This window comes from Protopterus annectens, chromosome 14.part0, assembly GCF_019279795.1.
Source record: "Protopterus annectens isolate FY-2018-M chromosome 14.part0, PAN1.0, whole genome shotgun sequence".
Lineage (NCBI taxonomy): Eukaryota > Metazoa > Chordata > Ceratodontiformes > Protopteridae > Protopterus > Protopterus annectens.
This window is the reverse complement of record NC_056748.1, coordinates 721,825,272-721,847,554: the sequence shown is the minus strand read 5'-3', so window position 1 is coordinate 721,847,554 and position 22,283 is coordinate 721,825,272.

Sequence of the window (22,283 nt, the reverse complement as noted above, 5' to 3'; positions counted from 1 at the left end):
GAAACTTGTCAAGACTAGACAAGATATCTCAAGGGAACATGAATTCATAGTCAATGATGTGCTAACACATCTTAGAACTTTATTTGATCATGCTCCATTTAGAGTTTTTCTAAAGACACCAGGCACTGACTGGGGAGGTAGGCACTGGGGACTTTATGCAAGCTGTTTGAAAAATGAAAAAGGAAAGGCTAAGGCAGCTGGTGAGCAAAACATCAGGGGAGAAGAAAGAAAGAAGATCAAGGTGATGTAATTAGGATTTAGGATGTTATTAAGAACGAATTACAAAAATGTTTGCAAGAGGAGGAAAGAAAAAGTGGGCAAGAAAGGAGGAGATTCTTGATGGCTAAGTTAGGGTGAATAAGACAATTGCAGAATCAATGAGGGAAGAGAAGGAAGAAATGAAGGAGCTAGAGAATAAATGGAATAAATACTTAGAGGAATCTATAGAACTAAAGATGGCAATCCTTATTTTATATTTTTGGAGAATACCCTAAAATTGTAAAAAAATGTTAGCAAGCAAATTGAGACAGCAGGGCATAGAGAGAAGAGTAGTAATGATGAAGGAACCAGTAAACATAAAATTATATAAGGAAGCAAGATAAAGATATCAAAAATACTGTGTGTCTACTATAAGATATGATATAAAAAGTGATGGAACTAATGGACTGGATAATATGGTTAGGGGATTATTCTGAATGGTTGCAGATAAGATACAAAATGAGAAAAGACAGGAACTGATGAGTCCTATTAAAGTGCAACAGATAGAGTGGCAGGTGGGGGAACAAGTCATAGACAAGTGAACTGGATGGGATGGGATTCCAAAAGAGCTACAAAAGGAGTGTAGGGCAAACATTATCACTAGTTACTAGTGGATGTTTAATGGGGTACTACAGAGGGTTATACCAGAGTATAGAAGAAGGCAGTGACATGTGCAATACTGAAAGAAGGGAAAGACACAGACAACACAAGCTCATATTTTTCAATTTCATTTCTTAACTATGATCATAAAATATTTGCAGACATATTGGCAGATAGACTTCTGAGAGTTTTACCAAGGATAGCTGATTAGGATCATTATAGCTCTGTAGAGGGTAGGCAAACATTTGATAACATAGTAAAGACACGTGTGATGTATAAAAATGTAGAGGAAGAATATAGATGCCTAGTGTTGATGGGATTAGATGCACTGAAAGCCTTTTACAGAATGCACACTGGAGGTTTCTGTGGGAGTAGATGTATAAGATGGGATTCCTAATGGAGTTTATTAGGATAATTTGAGAGATATTACAAAAATTCAAGGGCAGTCCTAAAAAAATCAATGGTAGGATGTCACCAGAATTCAGAACAGAAAGGGGAACAAGACAGGGATGTCCTTTTTCCCCATTACTATTTGCCATATATCTGGAGACTTCAGTGCAAAAGATAAGACAATCAGGTGTTTGGAGATGTGAGTGAAAAGGGGGAAAGAAAAGTTTGCATTGTTTGAGGATGATATTATTTTTGTATGTCACCAGCCCATAGGAGAAAGGTATTCCTGCATTATTCAATATTCTGAGTCAATTTACTCAGATACCTGGATGTAAGATATATGTGGAAAAAAAAAAACAAATGTAATTTGTATGAATTATGCACTTGTGTGTGAGTTGGTTCAGGTATACCTCAACTGTCCAGATTTTCACCTCATGGTTTTGGTCTGTTCATAAAAATTGTGGTTCCTAGAAAATCAGTGAGGATTGAATTTACCAAATAATGACAGACATGTATCTTTCAGACTTCATGTCCTTCAGAAAATGCATCGCAACACAAAACCTTTCATTCTAACAACTTTCTAAGTTTGTAAGAGCAATATTTAAAATTATCCCTATTTTTCAACTTTTGTCCCCCCATTGTTTTTGGCTTTGTCCAGATTTCTTGTGCTAAGAGGAATGGTTTAGGGTTATATAAAACTGAGGTACTTAGGGCTGTGGACAGGCAAAAATTTTACTGAGTTCCCAAATGAATCATAGGTTAAAGGTAGAATTGCACGGCTGTTATAAAGATGGAGGACCCTCAAGTGGACTTAGATCATAGAATTTGGGCAGTAATAATGCTTATCAACCCTTTAATATTATACGCTGTTCAGACTTTTGTATTTGGTCTGGATAAAAGATCCTGGGAACAAATGAGGAGGGAAGGGATGAAGTATATGCGAGAGGCAAAGACCTTAACATTGAATAACAGAAGATTTTTCTAGTAGAGGATGAGGATTAGCAGTGCCACACTTAACAATAATATTATAGGGGGGGCACAAATGAGACAGGTATACTTATATACTACTTCAGAGTGGTAAATATTAATCAAAATGTAAATGGATGATACTAAGCAAAGAGGATTCAGTAGAAATGTGCAGAGAATAATTATTTCATCACAAGCACTAGAAATAGAGCAAAATAACATTCTCTTAATGGAATACAATGGCATGGGGGAATATCAAAACTGGAAATCTGACTCATACCCAATTGACTTAGGTAAACAGAAATTTATATAGAGGTACAACCATAACCAAACAGTAATGGGAGAGGGATAGAAGGGTGTACTTGTGAGACCAGCTGAGAAGGGGGATGTAGAATAATAAACTGAAGAGATTTTGTAGAGAGAAACCAGGGGGAGAGATATTATGAAATATAGAGGACTGTTTGAAATTTTAGGAAAGTATGACATGGGGAAAAAACAGGAGATGACAGAGAAAGGAAAAATTAACAGAGGCAAGAAGTCAGAAGATGACTAACAAGTTGTTAGTTAAGTAGACTTTGCAAAACAATGACAAGACATAAAGGGAATGTGATAAGTAGACAAATACAGAGGTGGCAAAAAATAAAAGAGAGCTTGATTACTTTAACATGTTCAGGGATGGCAATGAAACATGTTTTTTTTTTCATTCTTATACATTGTGTTTTATATTGGTTTTGACCTGTTCTTTCATCTGCTTGCTTAAAATAATACTTAAATGTTAACCAAATGGAAAAGAAGAAACAACAAGAGGTTGCTTGAGATTTGACGTTGTGTATGATTAAACTTTTAGTTGGCAGACACAGGCCTCCTGCTGCAAATGTTACAGCTAGTTCAGCTCCTGAAATAAAATAAAAGTATCAGAATCTATTATCAGTATTTCTGGACCCTGTCTCTAGAATTTGGTTATCAAATGCCAGGGGCATTTATGGGCAACTAGCCATGAGTGAAAAGGACATTAGTTTTTGATGCCTTGATGTGCAGTAAAGGACTTTTAGAGAAAACTCATGACAGATTTAATTGTAAAGGCTGTTTTCAATCCATGCCCCCCTCCAACAAATATATACATATATGTCTTACATACACACACACACACACACACATATATATATATATATATATATGGGTCTACTTTGTTTCGTTGAATCTCATTTCACCCCGACCAATTTGCTGAAAACTCATTTCACTGAATCTCATTTCACTGAACTGCAGTTAGTATATATGGCACTGTGTAGAGTACTGTAAGGCAAGTAAAAGGTATATGCCCTTTCCCCCACTGTAGTGTGATCCTGGAGTTAGTATATTTAGTTGGGGGTATGTGGGGGATGTAGCCCCTCACTTAGTTTGAGTACATATGGCCTTCTGGAGAGAGTTAGTCACTGGTCACACAGACACACACTATATATATATATATATATATATATATATATATATATATATATATATATAGTTGGTAAATGGTTTTTTTTTTGGTTTTCTAATCTTGGAAAAGAATAAAATTCTCAAAACTGTAAAGCATCTTACTGAATACAGACACTGAGCTATAAATGCTGAACAGAAAAATGTAAACATTTAAAAACCCACAAAAGTGTCACTGCTGTTTGACAGGCTGTCACCTCCAACAAACCGTATCAATAATTATTCAAACTTGATCCTCTAACAGCAGTTTACTTTCATTCATTTCTTTTCTGCCTAATGTTTCAGGGAAAAGAAAAAAAAAACATAAAAGCAACATCAACATATTTCAACTTCTATATATAGGTAAACTTGTACACTGATTCCCCAGCAAGACATATTATTTTTATTCTAGAGTGATAATGCAACAATCTGTTTTTTTTTTTTTCATGTGCACCTTGCCTAGTCACCTCCTACCAAAAAATATTTCTACGTTTTGTATATATTTCTGATGGTTGTAAGTAAAATGAAAGAAACAATGATCACAGAGTCATTTATTTCAACTGACTGATATTTGATAACCCACACACACACACTCCCCCTATCTAGCCAAATCAAGTATTGTTTTGTTTTCATCCACAGACTTCCTCCCCCAAAAATCATCTTCCATATGTGACTGGCAAAAGTGATAAAACAGTAGGTACTGCAGTATATTTCCATTTCTTGCTATATGACACCCCAAAATGGCTCCCACAAAAATGAAAATAAAATATAATAAATAACTACATCTGTACTGTGCTGTGGGCAGTGTGTACTGGTTTTATGCCAGCATGCTCACCATAGTTCTCAACCTCTTAGTACAAGAAGCAGGGAGAAAAAATAAACAAAGTCATGAGGGGACAAATGCCCAAAATCAGGAAAAAATGTTAACTCTGCAACATCTCTGGGCTGTAGAAAGTTGCGCCTCTAGCAGCCTACAAACATTTTTACATTTCAAAACATTTTCTGAAAAATCATATTAAAAGCATTAAGTAATCAACTGTAAATATCTTATTCGAAAGTAAGTGCTATTAAAATGTGCAAACTGCAATGTTATTATCAAAAAGTCTTCTTTACAATCATAATACCCAGTGAATTCACAGTATTTATGTCAGCACTGTAATATAATGTACATAAACCCAGACTTATATTTTTATTAAAACTTTTATAAATAAGTTTTCACATCTTGGAATTAGATTTGTGTTATTTTATTGAACATTTTGAATGTCCCGTGACACAACAACAACATCTGAACACTGGGAAAAAAAGTAAAAACAGCTGCACCCTCACATCCCCTGCAAATTATATATACTAACTCCGAGATCACACTACAATGGGAAAAGGGTCAATATCCTTATCCCCGCTGTACTGTGCTCGCACACTGCAGGTTTTCTGTTTATTCCTATATGTTGAAATTTCCAACGTCAATGTTTAGGATTTGATATTTTGTCAGGCAAAATTTACAGCTGTTGAAATATTGCTTTGCACCCCTTGGAATCGATACAGTTGAGACATACAAGTAAAAAATAGTAGAATAACTCTGTTCCAACTCGTAGATAAATACACCAGCACTACGACAATATTACTTATCAATTACGAACCTCTTCTTTGACTTTATTTTAAAGAACCATTTATTGAAAACAATTAAAAACCATTCGGTTAAGCGCTTTCATCGATTCAGACTTCATCAGAACAATACAATAAAATTAAAACAGTTCATTTATACTTTCTTACTCAATCACATGATGGTCTCCATTACTGTCTTAAAGTGCTAGTGCTTTACATAAATACATTTTTTGTAAAATAATTATACAACATAACTTAATGTATATTCCTTTCCACTCTAAATAATTATGCTAAAATACATGAAAATTGTAGAGATTATGTAAATTTAAATACATTATTAAAAACATTGTTAAAAACTTTTGTTAAAAAAACTTTTTTGCTACATTTATCTATAAGCTTCCAAAATAGGTTTGATTGACAAGTATTCATTAATTCCAGGGGGAACAGAAGCATTTAATTTAATTTGCCAAATAATTTCTTTTTCCCCCACTATTTTCTTAATGTTTCCTCCCCTGGGATTGACTTTAACCAATTCTAGTATTCCAAATTGAAAACCTGAACATCCTTGGTTTTCATACAGATGTCTCCACAAAGCATTTCTATCATTCTTCTTTTGTATACTATAAAGATGTTCATATATTCTATTTCTCAGGCATCTGGTAGTCTTCCCAACATAAAATACTGAACATTTTGTACACTTAGCTAGGTATACCAGATGCCTGGATCTACAGTTGCCCTTTTGAAACCATACTTTGGTTCTATTAATGTCATTTAATACTATACAAGGGGCTGTTATAATATATTGGCACTGCTTGCAAGTCCCACATTTTTGGGTACCTTTAATAGTAACATTTTTAGGTTTGATTTTCCTTTCCAATAATTTCTTCATATTGCTTCCGTTTTTATACACACATAATGGTTTCTCTCCTACTAATTTTGAAATTTCCCCATCTATCTTAGTAATATTCCAATGCTTATCAAGTATTTTCTTGATTTCTCCACTATGTTTACTGTATTCTAGTATGCAAGCTCTACTATATTCATCTCCAGTGTTCTTTGCGTCAAAAATTACATCAGTTTCTACAATTGGACTAGTGTGATTTGGTTGTGGATCCTCATTTCCCAATAACGGCTTGTATTTTTTTCCCCATTCTCTTAACACATATTTTGTTACATCACTCACCAATTCATAAGGGTATCCCCTATCTGTAAAGTAATCACCTATCTTTTTTAATTCATTCACTAGGTCCTTCCTTAAGGATGTCATCCTGGCCGCTCTAATACATTGGCCCTTAACTATATTCCTTTTCTGTACCATAGGGTGACTACTTTGATAATCCAGATAGGAATTACTGAATGTTAGTTTCCTATAAATGTTAGATTTAAATCTCCCGTCCTCGAGTGTTATCATAGTGTCCAAAAAGGGAATTGAAATTTGGTCTTGACTGAAGGTGAATTTTATTACTTCACTACAAGTATTCAAATAAATCTTAAACTTTTCTAATTCTAATTCATTACCATTCCATGTGATAAAAATATCATCTAAAAAACGAAAGTAACATCCTAAAAATGAGGACCACTCGGAGTTCAAAATAAATTCTTCTTCCCAACTTGTCAAAAAAAGGTTGGCGAACATGGGGGCACATGCAGCCCCCATCGCCACACCTTTCTTTTGTCTATAGTACTCCCCTTCAAACATTATGTAATTATGGGATAATACTATATCCATGAACTCCATAAGTATTAAAGTTCTTTCCCAGGAAATGCCACTTTTCTTCATAATACTATCCTGAAACCTTAACATTCCTTCTTCCTTTGGAATGCTAGAAAAAAGGTCTACTGCATCTATAGTAACCAACCACACTGCTTTCTGGGCTATTTCAGGCTTTAACTTTTTCAAAAAATCCCATGAATCAGTTGAGACATACAGTGATGTGGCATTTTTTTAGCCAGGCTTAAGTTTTCAAGTGACAACAAGAAATTCATTTCTGAGCACTAGTTTACTGAGATATTGTGATAAATATGAAAACATATATATACTTGTTTGTATAATTAACATAATGCTGAATATCTTTCAAGATGTGAAACTTACAGTGAAATACCAATGGCTTTAAATATCATCATCTAATGTTTCGCTTAATGCCATGCAATAGGTTGTAAGAAACTTGTAACCGGAACACAAGAAGAAATCCAAACAGCCAAAAAAGTCCAACCAGGAGGACAGTGCACTTCAAGTAAATAACACTGGAATCACAAATCTGGACCAATGCTTTTCACCACAAATGAAATTTATTGTATACACTTTGGACATACTAAAATTGCAACACACCTTTCATCCCTAAAAGTATTGTGGGACTTCATCAGAGATGGAAAAAACCCCCCACTCCCATCTACTTCTATTAAAATCAAAATCCCCCTCCCATTTAAATAATTTATTTATGACTTGTGTTAATAAATCATGTGCTATGATGAAAGTACAATGTATGTGTCTAAAAATGAAATTAAAGTGTATACAAATAAATAAAAAACATAAAAATAAATAATTGATTGTCAAATTATTAAGCTGTCATGCTGATTACACTGAAAATAAATATATACACCCTGTAAAGTCAGAAAAAGTCAAAAGTAACTTTATTCTCATTTAGATCTATTCTGTGCAATCAGCAGAAGTTGGAACTAGACATTTAAAAAGATGTCATATATAATATATGGGAATAACTTATTGTCATAATGGCTACACTGTCCACATTAAAACAAGCTATATAGATTTATTTTCAGTGTATTCAGTAAACTGCCTTGGACAAAATGTTTTCTGAAAGCATTCAAGTGTTTTTCCCGGCTGAGAGAGCTATAAAGATAAAACAAAACCAGGCTACACTTAATAGAATCACAGACTATACCATGTGCCTTAGCATGGATAGCTCACGTCTGTGTGTGTGTCTGTCAGTATGGAGCATTTGTTCATATTAGGAGGGTAAAACTTCAATATTTGAAGATGCACATAGTTTTTGTGTGTTATTATTAAGTTAATAGATACATAGTTTTGTGTGTTATTATTAAGTTAATAGGTTTTAGGGGGTATTGAGTATGTGTGTGTGTATTTTTGTTTGAGGGTTTTCAATAAAAAAAAAAATTCTGTATGATGTGACATAGGCTCAAATGGAGATGACAGAAAACAACTGCATATAAGATTAACCTGCAAAACAGTACATGCATGTAACACAAAAGCGAAAACTAGACATTTAACAAAAAAAGGTGTTGTACATAAAAAAGTGAGAATAATAATCTCTCAAGAATATGACGCTTTCTATAATGTCTTCAAATTTTAATGGTCTCACAGATAAATGCAAAAAAGAAAGAGTAGTTAACTATATTAAAAATGTAGATTACAAATAGCTATACTGCAGGAGAAACAATTGGAAAGAAGTAAACATGAAAATTTGACAAAGAAAGGTTTTCAGGATGGTGATTCAGGGGAATACTTGGGGCAAAGGAAGAAAGGAATACTTATACTAATTGCAAGAGGAGCTCAAATAGTAATAGAAGAGGATAAAAAGAAAATAATGGCAGATTTGCAGTACTAAGAGGCTACTGGAAATGGAGGATAATTCCACTAGCATGTATTTATATTCTATTGAAAACTGGTATAATGGAGCTTAAGAAAATTCTGGGAGAAATAATTAGCTTTCAGCAAGGAATATTACTTATAGGTGGAGATTGGAATTTGATTTCCAATAGTGAAGATGTGCCTCAGGGACCCAGAAGGAAAAACATAACAAAAGAGAGTATATTTTTAAAGAAATTTCTGAAAATATTTAGCATGGAAGATGTGAACTAGGAGTTGGGAGTGAATATACATATTATTTCCCAAGATACAAAAACTGGACTAGGCTAGACAGAATTTACATTTCACAGGAACATGTGCATTTAATTGAAGGTCTTGATACATACCCAATAACTATGTCAGATCATGTGCTAATAATAACTAAAAAAAAACACAGGGCAATGAAATAAAAATGAGACTTTCCCACCTATCTATCAAAAAGAGAGGAATTTAAGGAATGAGAGGTGGAAATTATTCAGGAGCTATTACAGATGATAGAAATTTCTTCTGAAAATATAGCTAGGTAGTGGAATAAAATTAAAGTGGAGTTTAAAAATAGGGTGGAAAGAAAAGAAAGGAAGATATCATTAAAAATTAAGAAGAATTACTTAGAGGAACTGACAAATGTAAAACTATTGCAAAATAGGGGGAATCTCAAAGAACATGAAGAGGAGCAACTGCTGAATGCTAAATAGAAAATAAGGAATTACCTCAATAACATGTATGAGTTTAGAAAGATTTCTATTAAGAAACTATTTTTGATAACTGTAGAGCACAAAAATGTTTAGCATGATGACTCAGGCAACAAAAAGTAGAAATGTCTGTCACCAAGCTTAGTGAGCCTATAACTGGAAGATAACAAAGTTTCCTGTAGAAGCATTAGAAATATTTTGGAAATTCTATGAAAGTCTGTATAAAGCAGAGAAATATGGAAATCAAGAAAAAATACAAATGGAAATGTTTATGAAAGTATTAAATATGACAAGGTTAGAGGTAGAGGAGGATAGGAGGAAATTAGATAAAATGGTAATGTATATCTAATCTACAGGAAAGTCACCAGGAACAGATAATATTCCTATGGAAGTTTGGAAGCTAGGAGAGAAAAAAACTGATACAGATCTGGTAGGTTTTATTTAATAGTATTTTAAGTGGAGGAGAAGTACCAACATCCTAGAAGAAAGTGGTGGTAGCTGTAATACCTAAAGAGGGTAAAGGTCCATCATATCCAGCTTCATACAGGCCCATTTCAGTACTAAATTAGAAGTTATGTACCTACCATAACGTTCCATGTTAGTTGTCTTCTCTCGCCTTCTTTCTTGCTGGATGGGTTCGGAGCCGATCCTCGGCTCCGACTCGGCACTTGCTTTAGCTCGAGAACTCCTTTTACCAGCTCGAGGCAACCCTATATCCCATGATGCAAGGCGGAACTACCTCAGATCTCGTTTGGCAGCTAACTTACCCTGCTAAAGGTTATCCTAACCAAATTAGGAACAAAGTTTCCTAAAAGAAGTCCTCATAACAAAGATCCAGAGGAAACAAACTAATAGGAACTCTTCAAGATCTGTCCAGGCCAGGGGAAGGAGGGAGGGGTTAAGAAAGAAGGCGAGAGAAGACAACTAACATGGAGCGTTATGGTAGGTACATAACTTCTAAATGTTAAGTTGTCAATCTACTTCATTCTTGCTGGATGGGACCGCGTCCTAGCACCTGTATCCCGGGTGGCTCAATGGAACAGACTCTTGAGAACTGTGGAACCAAAACTGTCCCTATCTCTGGAGGCCAAATCCAACTTGTAATGAGAAACAAAGGTATGAGGCGTGGCCCAAGTAGCTGCTGCACAAATGGTATCAATGGGAAGTCTATCCTGAAAAGCTGCAGAAGTGGATAGACTCCTGGTCGAGTGTGCTTTTGGCTTAGAAGGTAGTTGTTTGCCTCTGAGAGAGTACACATAGGAAATGGTGGAAGTCAACCATCTGGATAAGGTCACTTTAGAAACTGGAAGACCTAACCTGTTTTCTGCATAAGAGACAAACAATTGGTCCGATTTTCTAATTTGTTTAGTCCTATGCAAGTAGTACCTGAGCTGACGATGGACATCCAAAAAATGCAATTTTTGTTCAGCTCTGTCAGAATAGTTAGGGAAAAAGACTGGTAAATCTATAGATTGGTTAATATTGGTTTGAGATACAACCTTGGGGAGAAAGGAAGGGTTAGTTCTTAACGATACCCTGTCCTTATGAAAATCCAAATAAGGTGAACGGATACAGAGAGCCTGAATCTCGGAAACCCTTCTTGCAGAAGTGACAGCCAGTAAAATATAGTTTTCCACGTCAATAACTTCAAAGAACATGAAGCAGACGGTTCGAAAGGAGGTAGTATCAAGGATGCTAACATTAAGTTTAGATCCCATTGCGGAGGAGGATGCTTTATAGGTGGTTTTAGGAGAAAAACTCCTCTCAAAAAGGCCTTGCATAATCTATGAGACATGATGTTATTGTCATGCAAGCCAACATGATACTTGGAAATGGCAGCCAGTTGTACTTTGACTGTAGTTGACGAGGATCCCGAATGAAAAACCTCCGCTAGGAAATCTAAAACAGAATGTACGGGAGCAGTAAAAGGATCAATATTTCTGGAGTTTGCCCACATCGAAAACTGTCGCCACTTGCTAGCATAAATAGTCCTAGTGGACGACTTCAAAGAAGACACTAAAATGTCTCTGACTGAGTCAGAAATCATTGGTAGCCTGGCTAGGGAAGGAAGTGGAGCAACCAAGCAGTGAGGTTGAGAGAATGAATGGCCCGGTGCTGCTGACCCGACTGGTGGATCAAAAGATCCGGAACTGGGTCCAGATGCCAGGGCTGCACCAGAAGGTGACGATGCAGAGACGGAAACCAAATCTGTCGAGGCCAAAAAGGAGCAATGAGGATCAATTTGGCTCTCAAAACGGTGGCTTTCTGAATGACTTGTGGAATCAATGGAAAGGGAGGAAAGGCATAAAGAAGTCCCCGAGGCCAATCCTGGGTTAGAGAGTCTCTCAGGGGTTGGCCTGGAAGGGGAAATAGAGTGAAATAGTCTGGGCACTTGTTTTGAGGAGTAGCGAAAAGATCGCAACAAGGAGTGCCCCACTTCAGAAAAATCTGATCCACTACAGATTGATTGAGAGACCACTCGTGAGGCATCAGAATAGATCTGCTTAGCCTGTCCACCAATAGGTTGGACCTGCCGGGGATGTGCGTTGCTATCAGAAACCGCTGAGAAGAGATCGCCCATTGCCAAAGTCTGAGAGCTTCTCGACATAAGGGATAGGACCTGGTTCCGCCCTGTTTGTTGATGTACCAGACCACGGACATGTTGTCCGTCTGTACTGCAAGAGTCCCCGTGGGAAGAAAGTTGTCGAGGGCTTGCAACGTTAAAAGCACAGCTCTCATCTCCAGGACATTTATGTGCAGATGGTATTCTATGGGTTGCCACGTCCCGTGGACCATCCTGCCCTGATAATGCCCCCACCCGATCAGAGAGGCATCCGTGGTGACTGTGGCAACTGGAGGAGGGGGAACAAAGGGTCGGCCCTGATGAAGAAGAGGGGAACATATCCACCAGCCCAGATGAGCCCTGCACGACTGTGTTACTAAGATTTCGTGTCTCATCGGAAGATTGTGATACGACCACTGCGTGAATAGCATCCACTGCAGGAGACGCATGTGAAAGCGAGCCAGTGGTAAAAACAATGGCCGCAGCCATTAGGCCTAGAACTTTCAGGACAAACCTGGCTTTGATCTTGTTGCTTTGTAACAGAAGCCGAACAAATTTTTGGATGTCCAGAATTCTTTGATCTGTTAGTCTGGCTAACATTTTGACGGTATTTAACTCTCCGCCTATAAAGGTGATAGATTGGCAAGGCAGCAGAGAAGATTTTACGAAATTTACTGAAATTCCCAGATTCTTGCAAAGCTGAAGGGTGTAGTCTCTGGACTGAAGAAGCTGACACTTGGTGGTGGTGGAGAGGAGCCAGTCGTCCAAATAAGGAAACACCTGGAATCCTAGACGTCTCAGGTGAGCTGTGACCACTGCCATGCATTTGGTAAACACTCTGGGGGCTGAAGTGAGGCCAAAGGGCAGGGCTCAGAATTGGTAATGACTGGTCCCTAGCCGAAAGCGGAGAAACGTCCTGGAGCGCCTGTGAATCTTTATGTGATAGTACGCATCCTGAAGGTCTATAGAGCACATCCAGTTGTCCTTGCCCAGAAAAGGCAGAATGGACTGAAGCGTGACCATCCGGAATCTTGCCTTTTTGACAAATCTGTTCAGTTTGCTCAGGTCTAATATTGGTCTCCAATCTCCCGTCCTTTTGGGGACCAAAAAGAATCTTGAGTAGACGCCGGATCCTACTTGGTCTGCCGGTACTGTCTGGACGGCTCTTTTCTAGGAGTTTTGAAACCTCCTGTTTTGCCAAATCCCTTTGACCGGGTGAGATGTCTGGAAGGGATTGTGGAGGTACGGGAAACCTTACGAAGGGAATCTTGTAACCCTCGGATATAATCGACTGTACCCACTTCTCTTGGGATAGGGATTGCCAGGCTACTGGGTACAGTGAAATCCTTCCCCCGACTGCCTCCAAGGGTGGACAGTCGGGCAACACCTCAGGGATGCTGAAAAGGCTTCTCAGGAAGAGACTCCCTGTTGCCCTGGTTCTGAGGACCCCCCCTGCCTCTAGGGTGGCGTCTATTATTGTTACCCCCTCTGCCTCTGGGGGTAAACTGACCATGTGTGTCCGGTGTAGCTCCTTGGGCTTTACGGAACCACATCTTCCCCCCTTTCTGACCCTTGGGATATGGTCTAGAAGGAGCGGAAAATTGGACTCCAACGGCAGAAAGAGTTTTACCGTCCTGCTCACACCTGGTCAAGGTATCCTTCACTTGAGGTCCGAACAAAGCCGAACCATCAAAGGGGGTATTAGTGAAGGATGCCTTAAAGGGGTCCGCAAAATTACACAGCCGCATCCAGGCTTGGCGTCTAAGAGCAACTCCTGTGCCTGCGGCCCTGCTCGCTCCATCGGCCGCATAAGATATGAGCCGCATGGAGGAGTTAGATATGGAATTCAGGATAGCAAGCTGTGAGGCAATCTTTTCCTGAGCCCCAGCAGCAGAAGGATCCTGGACAACTTCACCCAGTTCCTTGAGAATATCTCGTTGAAGCCTGGTGAAGTGACAAAGGTAATTCAGTGAACGCATAGCAAAGGTCGCTGAAGAAAACATCCGCTTTCCATACCTGTCCATGGTCCTAGAATCCTTGTTAGGAGGATGGACAGGTACTGAAGGATCCGCCAGTTCCTTCTTAGTGGCCGCCACCACCATAGCATCCACAGAGACACCTTTGGAAAGGAACTGTTTATCCGACGGGGCCGTAATGAACTTGGATGGTCTTCTGGGGACAGGTTCCACAGAATCTGGAGACGCCCACGCCTTCCGAGCCACTACCTGCATAAGTGGGTCGAAAGGCGGAGACACCCAGGAGGTGGAGGGTCGGGATCCAAAAGCCTCCAGGTATACCGACTCATCCTCGGAGGGGTCAATGGAGGCCAATTCCCCCTCTGTTTGAGGAGCTCAAGGATGTCTGAAAAGGAGACATCCTCAGAGGGGGACCGTGGGGAACCCTCCGACTCATCTAAGTTGGTATCAGATGTAGTAGACTCAGGGGAGTCTGTGTGTTTCCTCTTACACGTCCTCTTCCGAGGGGGTTCCCCTTCAGGGTCAGGAGAAACCTCGGAAGAGGAGGAAATTCCCAGTGGGGAAACCTGGGGCGATGGATCCCTGGGCCTGAGAGCAAGAGGCTGGCAAGAGGCATCTGCAGGCACTGATGAGGGAGGAGCTAGAGGGATGGACCGTTGACCGGGCTCAGAGGCCAGGACACTCCTCATCACCTCAAAGGCTCTTCTCCCCAGGAGGCCGGAACACACCCGCTCCGAAGAGACAGGAATGGTCGGCTCCAAAGAGAGAGAAGGCTCCGAGGCCGATGTCGGCGCCGAGCTTACCAAAGCCGAAGCCCCGAGAGGGAGAGCGGGGTCGGACAAGGGTCCGATGCCACTAGCCCCCTCGGAGCCGACAGTGGAAACCCGACGACCGGATCCCTCCAAGGAAGGTCTCAAGGAGGAGATCGGAGCTGAGGACGATGGAGCCGAAGGATGTATCGGCTCCGGCATCGAAACAGTCGCTGTCCCAAGACGCTCCGGCTCTGAACTCTGGTGTGGAGTCGGAGGAGGAAGTTCAAGAATTGGGGCTATAGCCGAAGTCTGTTGAGACGGGCTATGGAGCATTTGGGCCAGTGCCTGAGACTTCAACAGCCTGCTTACCACCCTCTCCAAGTCGTGGTCAGACAGCCTGGAAGATCTCGAAGATCGGCTCCGATGGCTCCGCTCCGACAAAAGAGGAGATCCCGGAGCCGAGTGAATACTCATAATAGAGGGAGACCGGGATCTCTTACGGGTCGAAGCCATCAGAGCCGAAGTCCCTTGAACCCCAGATGGAGCCGAGGATTTCTCGGCCCCGAAGCTGGATAAAGTGTCGGCTCCAGCCGGAGCCGACAAGGCCACAGCAGTCAGGGTATTGGAGCCAGCCGGCACCGAACCCACTACTTGAGTTGAAGAAGTATCGACTCCAGCCGGAGCCGATATCGGCTCCGACGGAGCCGGAGCCACCGGAGGAGGCTTGGAGACTGTAGCCTGAGCCTTCGGTGGCTTATGAGGTTTTCCTGACCCTGATTTAGGAGGAGAACCTTCAGGTTTAAGTAAACCTCGGAGGATGAGTTTATTCCTCCTTTCCTGCAAGACTCTCTGGCTAAAAGCATGACACAAAGCACAGGAGTCCTGCAGGTGCAAAGGCCCCAGGCAATAAACACAAGAAGTGTGACCGTCTGTCAGAGACATTTTCTGACAGCACTGGTCACACTTCTTGAAGCCTGAGACCTTGCCTTCTTTTGACATTCCTTAGGAGGACAGAACACAAACAGTCCCAACAAACACACAAATTAATCCCTTACACAAACACACAGGAAGGGATAACCAAGGGGAACTAGGCCTGACTAAAGTACTTAAAATTAAAAGTTTATAACAAGGTTGAAAAATAGGGAATAGGGTGGGCTGTAACTAATTACAGACTACACTAACACTAACAGGGAAAAATAAACCCCTAACTACACTTTTTCTTATTTGACTAAGAAAAACTTACCTCAGCTGGCAAAGGAGACCTCTTTCGCTAAGCGGCAAACGAGATCTGAGGTAGTTCCGCCTTGCATCATGGGATATAGGGTTGCCTCGAGCTGGTAAAAGGAGTTCTCGAGCTAAAGCAAGTGCAGAGTCGGAGCCGAGGATCGGCTCCGAACCCATCCAGCAAGAATGAAGGCGAGATTGACAACTTAACATGCATGATTATAAAGTGTTTATGTCTACAATGGCTAAAACAATGGCAAACTTGATGCCAAAATTTATACATATGCATCATTGTGGTTTTGTGGAGGTGAGGCAAACATTTGACAACATTAACAGAACACAAATGATCCAGAGGGAAGCAGAATTTAAGAAAATACCACTGTTGCTGGTGGGTCTTGATGCAGGAAAAAGCATTTGACAGAGTAAGCTGGAACTTTATGAGAAGAGCAATGGAAGCATTTGCATTTCCCTGATAAAATTATAAAGTTGATAAAGAGGACATATGCGGGATCAGAGGCAAAAATTAAAGTGGGTGGTGGTCCTCTCTGATAATCTCTGCTTGAGCAAAGGAACCTGGCATGGGTGTCCTCTCTCCCCTTTATTTGCATTATATTTAGAACCACTGGTAAAGAAAATAAGGGACTCAGAAATTCAAGAATATAGTTGGTATGGTAGTCAAGAAAAAATTGCTCTATTTGCAGATGACATTATTTTATACCTAACAAAACTAGAAAGGGACATTACAGTGCTGTGGAACATATTGAAACACTTTCAAATATTTTCGGATATAAAATGATTACAGCTAAAACAAAGGTAATAGTGGTAAATTATGTACCCACATACAGATTGGTTCAGCAATATCCATAGTTATGGAGACATGATAAAATGAAGTACTTAAGAGTATGGATTAAAAGTTATTCCAGTGTGGCAGCTAATATGCGGGAAGAGACTAAACAAAAGATAACACAAAAACTGAGAAAATTGAAGTTCTGTTACATGGATATTGATAGTAAGATCCAAGCAGTTAAAATGTTTTAGTCCCTTTAGTCTTATACACAAGTCAGACATATCTTTATCAAGAAACAAATTCGACTGCCACGAAAATGACACCACAAAATTTGAATAAATCCAAAACACTGGTCTTTATTGTAGAAAACCACACCAAAGTCACGTATCACAAGCGCTTTCGCTAGGATGTTCCTAGCTTTGTCAAGTTGTTGGGACATTCTGAAACATCAGCTTAAATAGCTGCTTGTGTTAATTAGACAATCATAATGCAATTAAAAACTAAACAATTGCCATTCATTTAATTAAGTAACCTACCTATAAAATACATAAAAGTTATCCTAACCATTCAAACAATTCAAATGTATAGCATAGCATAGCTCCCTACAATTCAAAAACTTATCATTACATATCCTATCTCATGTTGAATTAAAAAATTGTACTATGTACATTTTAAAATTTCATGTTAAACCAAATTAAAATAACACGCGGGTGTGCTACTACTTGTGCTTGTCAAAACTTTACCAAAATGCATGCTTGCAAGCAAAAGTTCACAATAAACATATCAAAGTACATAAAAGAGCAGGTAAAAAAATGGGTAAAGAATGCATATATATGGGCAAAATAGTCCCCTTGCCTATACTACTAATTCCCCCCTATGAATATCTTTAAATGCATAGGTGCTATTACACATGGGCTATGCTCATAATCTGGCCCTTCTTAATTTTAAAATTGGTTTTATGCTGATAGTATCATTTAGCCCAGGCCAGTTTGCTGCATTCAATCTAAGCTGCCACACTAGCTCCCTATATTCTAGGGTGGCTTCCCAATCTCCCCCTCTCAAATCGTGATTTACATATCTTTATCAACCAGAGGAGAAGTTATGGACAGCAAGTAATAAAGAGATGAAAGATTTTATTTGGGAGGGGAAGATGGCAACAGTCAAGTGGGATAAGCTTATTCTTCCAATAGAACAGGGCAGATTGGGATTAACCGATTTGAAGGGGTATTTTAGAGCAACAAAGTTAGTGCTCCTATACATAACACAAGCAGAAAATATGAGTCAAAGTATAAAGGGGTGATGATGATGATGATGAAATGGAGGAAAGTTCAAGAAACAAGGAGATACTGGGATTTTGGATGCAGATCTTTAAGGAGAATAACAACAAACATATAGAATATTACATTCATAAAGTAGCAGAAAGTATTCTATAAACTAACCAACACAGGAATGAAGAAAGGAGATTCTGCTAATAGAGGTAACTGCAATTAGGAATATAGACAATAGGTAAGAGGGGGATGGAATTTATTGGAGAAAGCTGGTAAAGGAACCAAGGTACTGGAGTAAATAACTAGAGAGGGAAAAGGTTTTAGAATGGGAGATGCCAAGAACTTATTTGGACTGTGGGTTAGAGATTGCCTTCCCTATCAATAACTGATATCAGAGTATAGGCAAAGAGAAAGAATAGGGGGGTCTTAAATGAAAGACTAGCACTGGTAGAGTTTTTAGTAGAATCTTCAATAGAAGTTGCTATTAAGAAAGAAATAATTAGTAGAGCATATAAAATATTGCATGATGACTATAAGAATCAATCAAAGGAGGTTAGAAAGGATTGGGAAGAGATATTGGATAACCAATTCACAAAGAAAAAATGAGGGAGGATGTATGTATGTCTCCCAAATATGCAACAAAGTCTAGAAGATTAATATTTTTGCTTGGAAGTATCTGCATAGTTATTTTTATAACCCATGTATATTCAAAACAATTTTTATTCAGGTCAATAGAAAATGTTGGAGGTGTGGTGGGGAAGAGATAACTGGGAACATATGTTTTGGGAGTGTAATGAGTTACAGACTTCAGAAATTCCCTACCGAGTACTCTGTCAGAAATACTGGGTGAGAAAATGGATGCAACTAAGGAAATTATTTTTTTTTAAGCTGGGATACAAGATTTCTATTATCTAGACATAATAAGGCCTTGCTAAGCTTAATTCTGGTAGCTGCCAACTAGCAAGTGCTATTAAACTGAAATCAAAGTCTAAACCAACTGTAGTTGAAATATTGAATATTGTAACCAAGATAAGAGAACTGGAAATAGGACCTGTAGAAAAGGGTAGGAGCACATTACTAGAAAAAATGGAAACTGTGGGGAAAATACGTGCACAATAATGTTTTGGAGGAGGGGAGTGATTTAAGGGAAGGCAGGAATTGGGCAAATTTTTGTAATGCTGGATTGGTGACAGTTCTACAAAAAAACACGTGCGATATATAATGTTTGTAACTAGGAATATGCTAATATGGTTTGCTTGCTTTTATATAAATGTATATTTGCCTGTCTCTTAAGTGATAATTCAATAAAGTTGTTAAAAAAAATATCAGTGAGGAGCATTGGCTCAAGAGCCTGCAGATAGTTTTGGCTACTTTAACATTATACTGAGAGATCATCTTATCCTTAACTGTAGAAAATTAAATTCTCAGATACTGAATTCTTTCTGTGAGCCACTTAAAATGATATGCAGTTCTAAAGATTAACAAATGAACCAAGTTAGTCATCAAAGTCATTGATTTAAAGTGTTTGATTCTCTACAGAGCTAAGAAAACCATACATTTTAATGTATCTATTAAAGGATCATTCTGATTCCCCCCCTCCTCCTTTCCAGACCTTCTGGAGATGAACAGTACAGTGTTAACTCTGTCACTTTGATTGTTCCATTCCTTAATACTTCTATTTCTGGAATCCCAGTCTGGAAGAACACAGCGAAAAAATATAAAGGTATGGGTGCAGATATTCATGGAGGTAGCCAAACAGTTCTCTTATGATCTTGTAGGTTAAGAAAAAACTGTTCCAAGAAATTAGTTCAGATAGCAACCAAGTTGTAAAGTGCATTAATAATGGAATTTGATCAAACAGGGATGCCAAACAGTCTGATGTATATTTGCACAAATGCACTGTGAAGAAAGGAGATACTTCCAGCACAGCTAGCTGGAATTTTGTAAATAATTATATGTCATTGGTGAATATCAAAATAATTTATACAAGATGCTCATGTTACAAATGTATTAGAACATTATGTCATGTGTATATCAAACTGCTTGTACAGACATGTGCATTGAAAAGGCATTTTTGCAAAGTGTTTGAAATGTAACCACAGTGTGCCCTACTGGAAGAGAACAGAAATGTACATGTACTATTGTAACTGTTTAAATGTATATATTTTAACAGTGGAAACTGGAATACAGGAGGTTAACCTCAGTGCAGTAAACTTTAGAAAAAATATCTGAAATTAAATGACTTTATATGCTACACCATAAAGTTTTCAATGCAGCTAGAAACACAGAGTCTGTGCTATTAAGCTTTCTGTATTGTCCTTGGAGTGAACTAATTGCTATGTTGGAAGCATGAAGGAATGCAATTGTTTTATGACTTCCAGCATCTGCCAAAGATCTGAGGAAAGCCCTTGTCTGTATATTTTTACAGGTAGATGTTAAATGCTGCCAGCTTCTAGCCATGGGGGTTTTGGCCTGGGAAATAGAAGTCAGATGACAAGAAGTGATGTCATCCTGCAAGCTATGCCAGCAGTAATATTTGAGATATTATTTTGAGAAGTCTCTTAGTGAGACAGAACATTCTGCATTCGGTCTTGGACCTGACAACAACAATAAGAACCATTCACATCTCCCTTGCTCTAATGAAGTCAATTTCTAGGAAACATTATAATTATCTTAGATACAGTCAAAAATATAGTGAAGCTTAGCTTAGATATTTTTCTTTATTTATACTGAGCCTGTCCTTCACTGTTGTTTTAAGTATTTCCTGTGATTCTGACCTCTGATGTAATTGTGAATATATATTTAGTATTGCCTTGTTCTTTTATTATTTACTATTAAATGCATTTAAACCTTTCATTAGGGTTGATCTTTGTAGAGATATTTAAGTTTTGAGAATACTTGCATATTTATCTGGTGACACTGTGTGGGCCACCTCTAATAGCCTTGCTCTTGGTCAAACTACCATATATATTAGTATTAATATTACACAGTAAGATTGGATACCCTTTGTTAAGGGCCCTGATAAGGAGTGACTGGTGGCAGTGAAAACTACCTTATAGTCTGGACAGACGGGGGCATAGATAGTAAATCTGTGCCAGCCTTTCCCAGGTGTGTGTGTATGTGTGTAAATCAAATATCTTTCAAGTTACTATTGCGTCTAAAACCAAAACTTGATTCTTTTTCCAGTATATTTTTGAGTTTATCCTCACTTAACAAGATTTTCCAGTTTTGTTTAATTATTTCACAGACACCATTTATGTTGTTGCTATACTGTAGCATAATCCTATGTTTGTTACTTTTTTGTGTCATCGTACTATTCTCATGGTTTTGTGTCCAATGGGCTTTAAACCATGGTCTGGGCTTGCCCATTCTATCTCTCTTCACTATATCTAACCCCTCTTGCATCAAATTACAAATGAAAGAGATTTCATAAATGCTGTTATGTTGTTTGATGAAGGGTTATCCCAAAAGCGCTCACAGTTTTATGATCATTTTATTTGTTTTTATGGAATAAAAATTTGAAACACCTGTTTGGACTCAACTGTTTTTTTTGGATTTACATTGTTTTTTGGCAAGTGAGTCCTTAAGGAGAGGAAGACAAGAGTTTTTTATATACTACTATATACCTACGAAATACTTTTATCCTCGTTAGACTCCATTTCAACATCCCTTTTCTTTTTGTTAAATTGAAAATCTGTGCCCTGTTTTTCCAATTTATGTTTCTGCTGTTTTCCAGTAGGGCATTTTCCCACACATTGTTTCATCTGCTGCTTCTTTGGCTTCTTCCCTCTGTTGTTTATTACACTTCTTCCTAAATGTACATATGCTTTATTTTTTCATTCTGCAAGTACATATTTCTCTCTGCACATATTCAATAAAATTTATCTGTATTTTTCTCTCTCTATGTCACTTTTATTTTTGCCACTGAAATATTAAATATATAACCAATTTATTTACACAGTTTACAATACATTTCTGTGCAATTTTCAGCAAAATGTTCTTTTTTTATATAAATCATTTTATAACTCAACAGCTCACTTCAATGTCACCTTTGTTGCCCTACAAAAAAGGTTCCTTTATTTTTTTACCATTAAAAAAAAAAAGGAGTAAGGAAGTATTTTACAATTTCATTCTCAACTAGTAAAATCA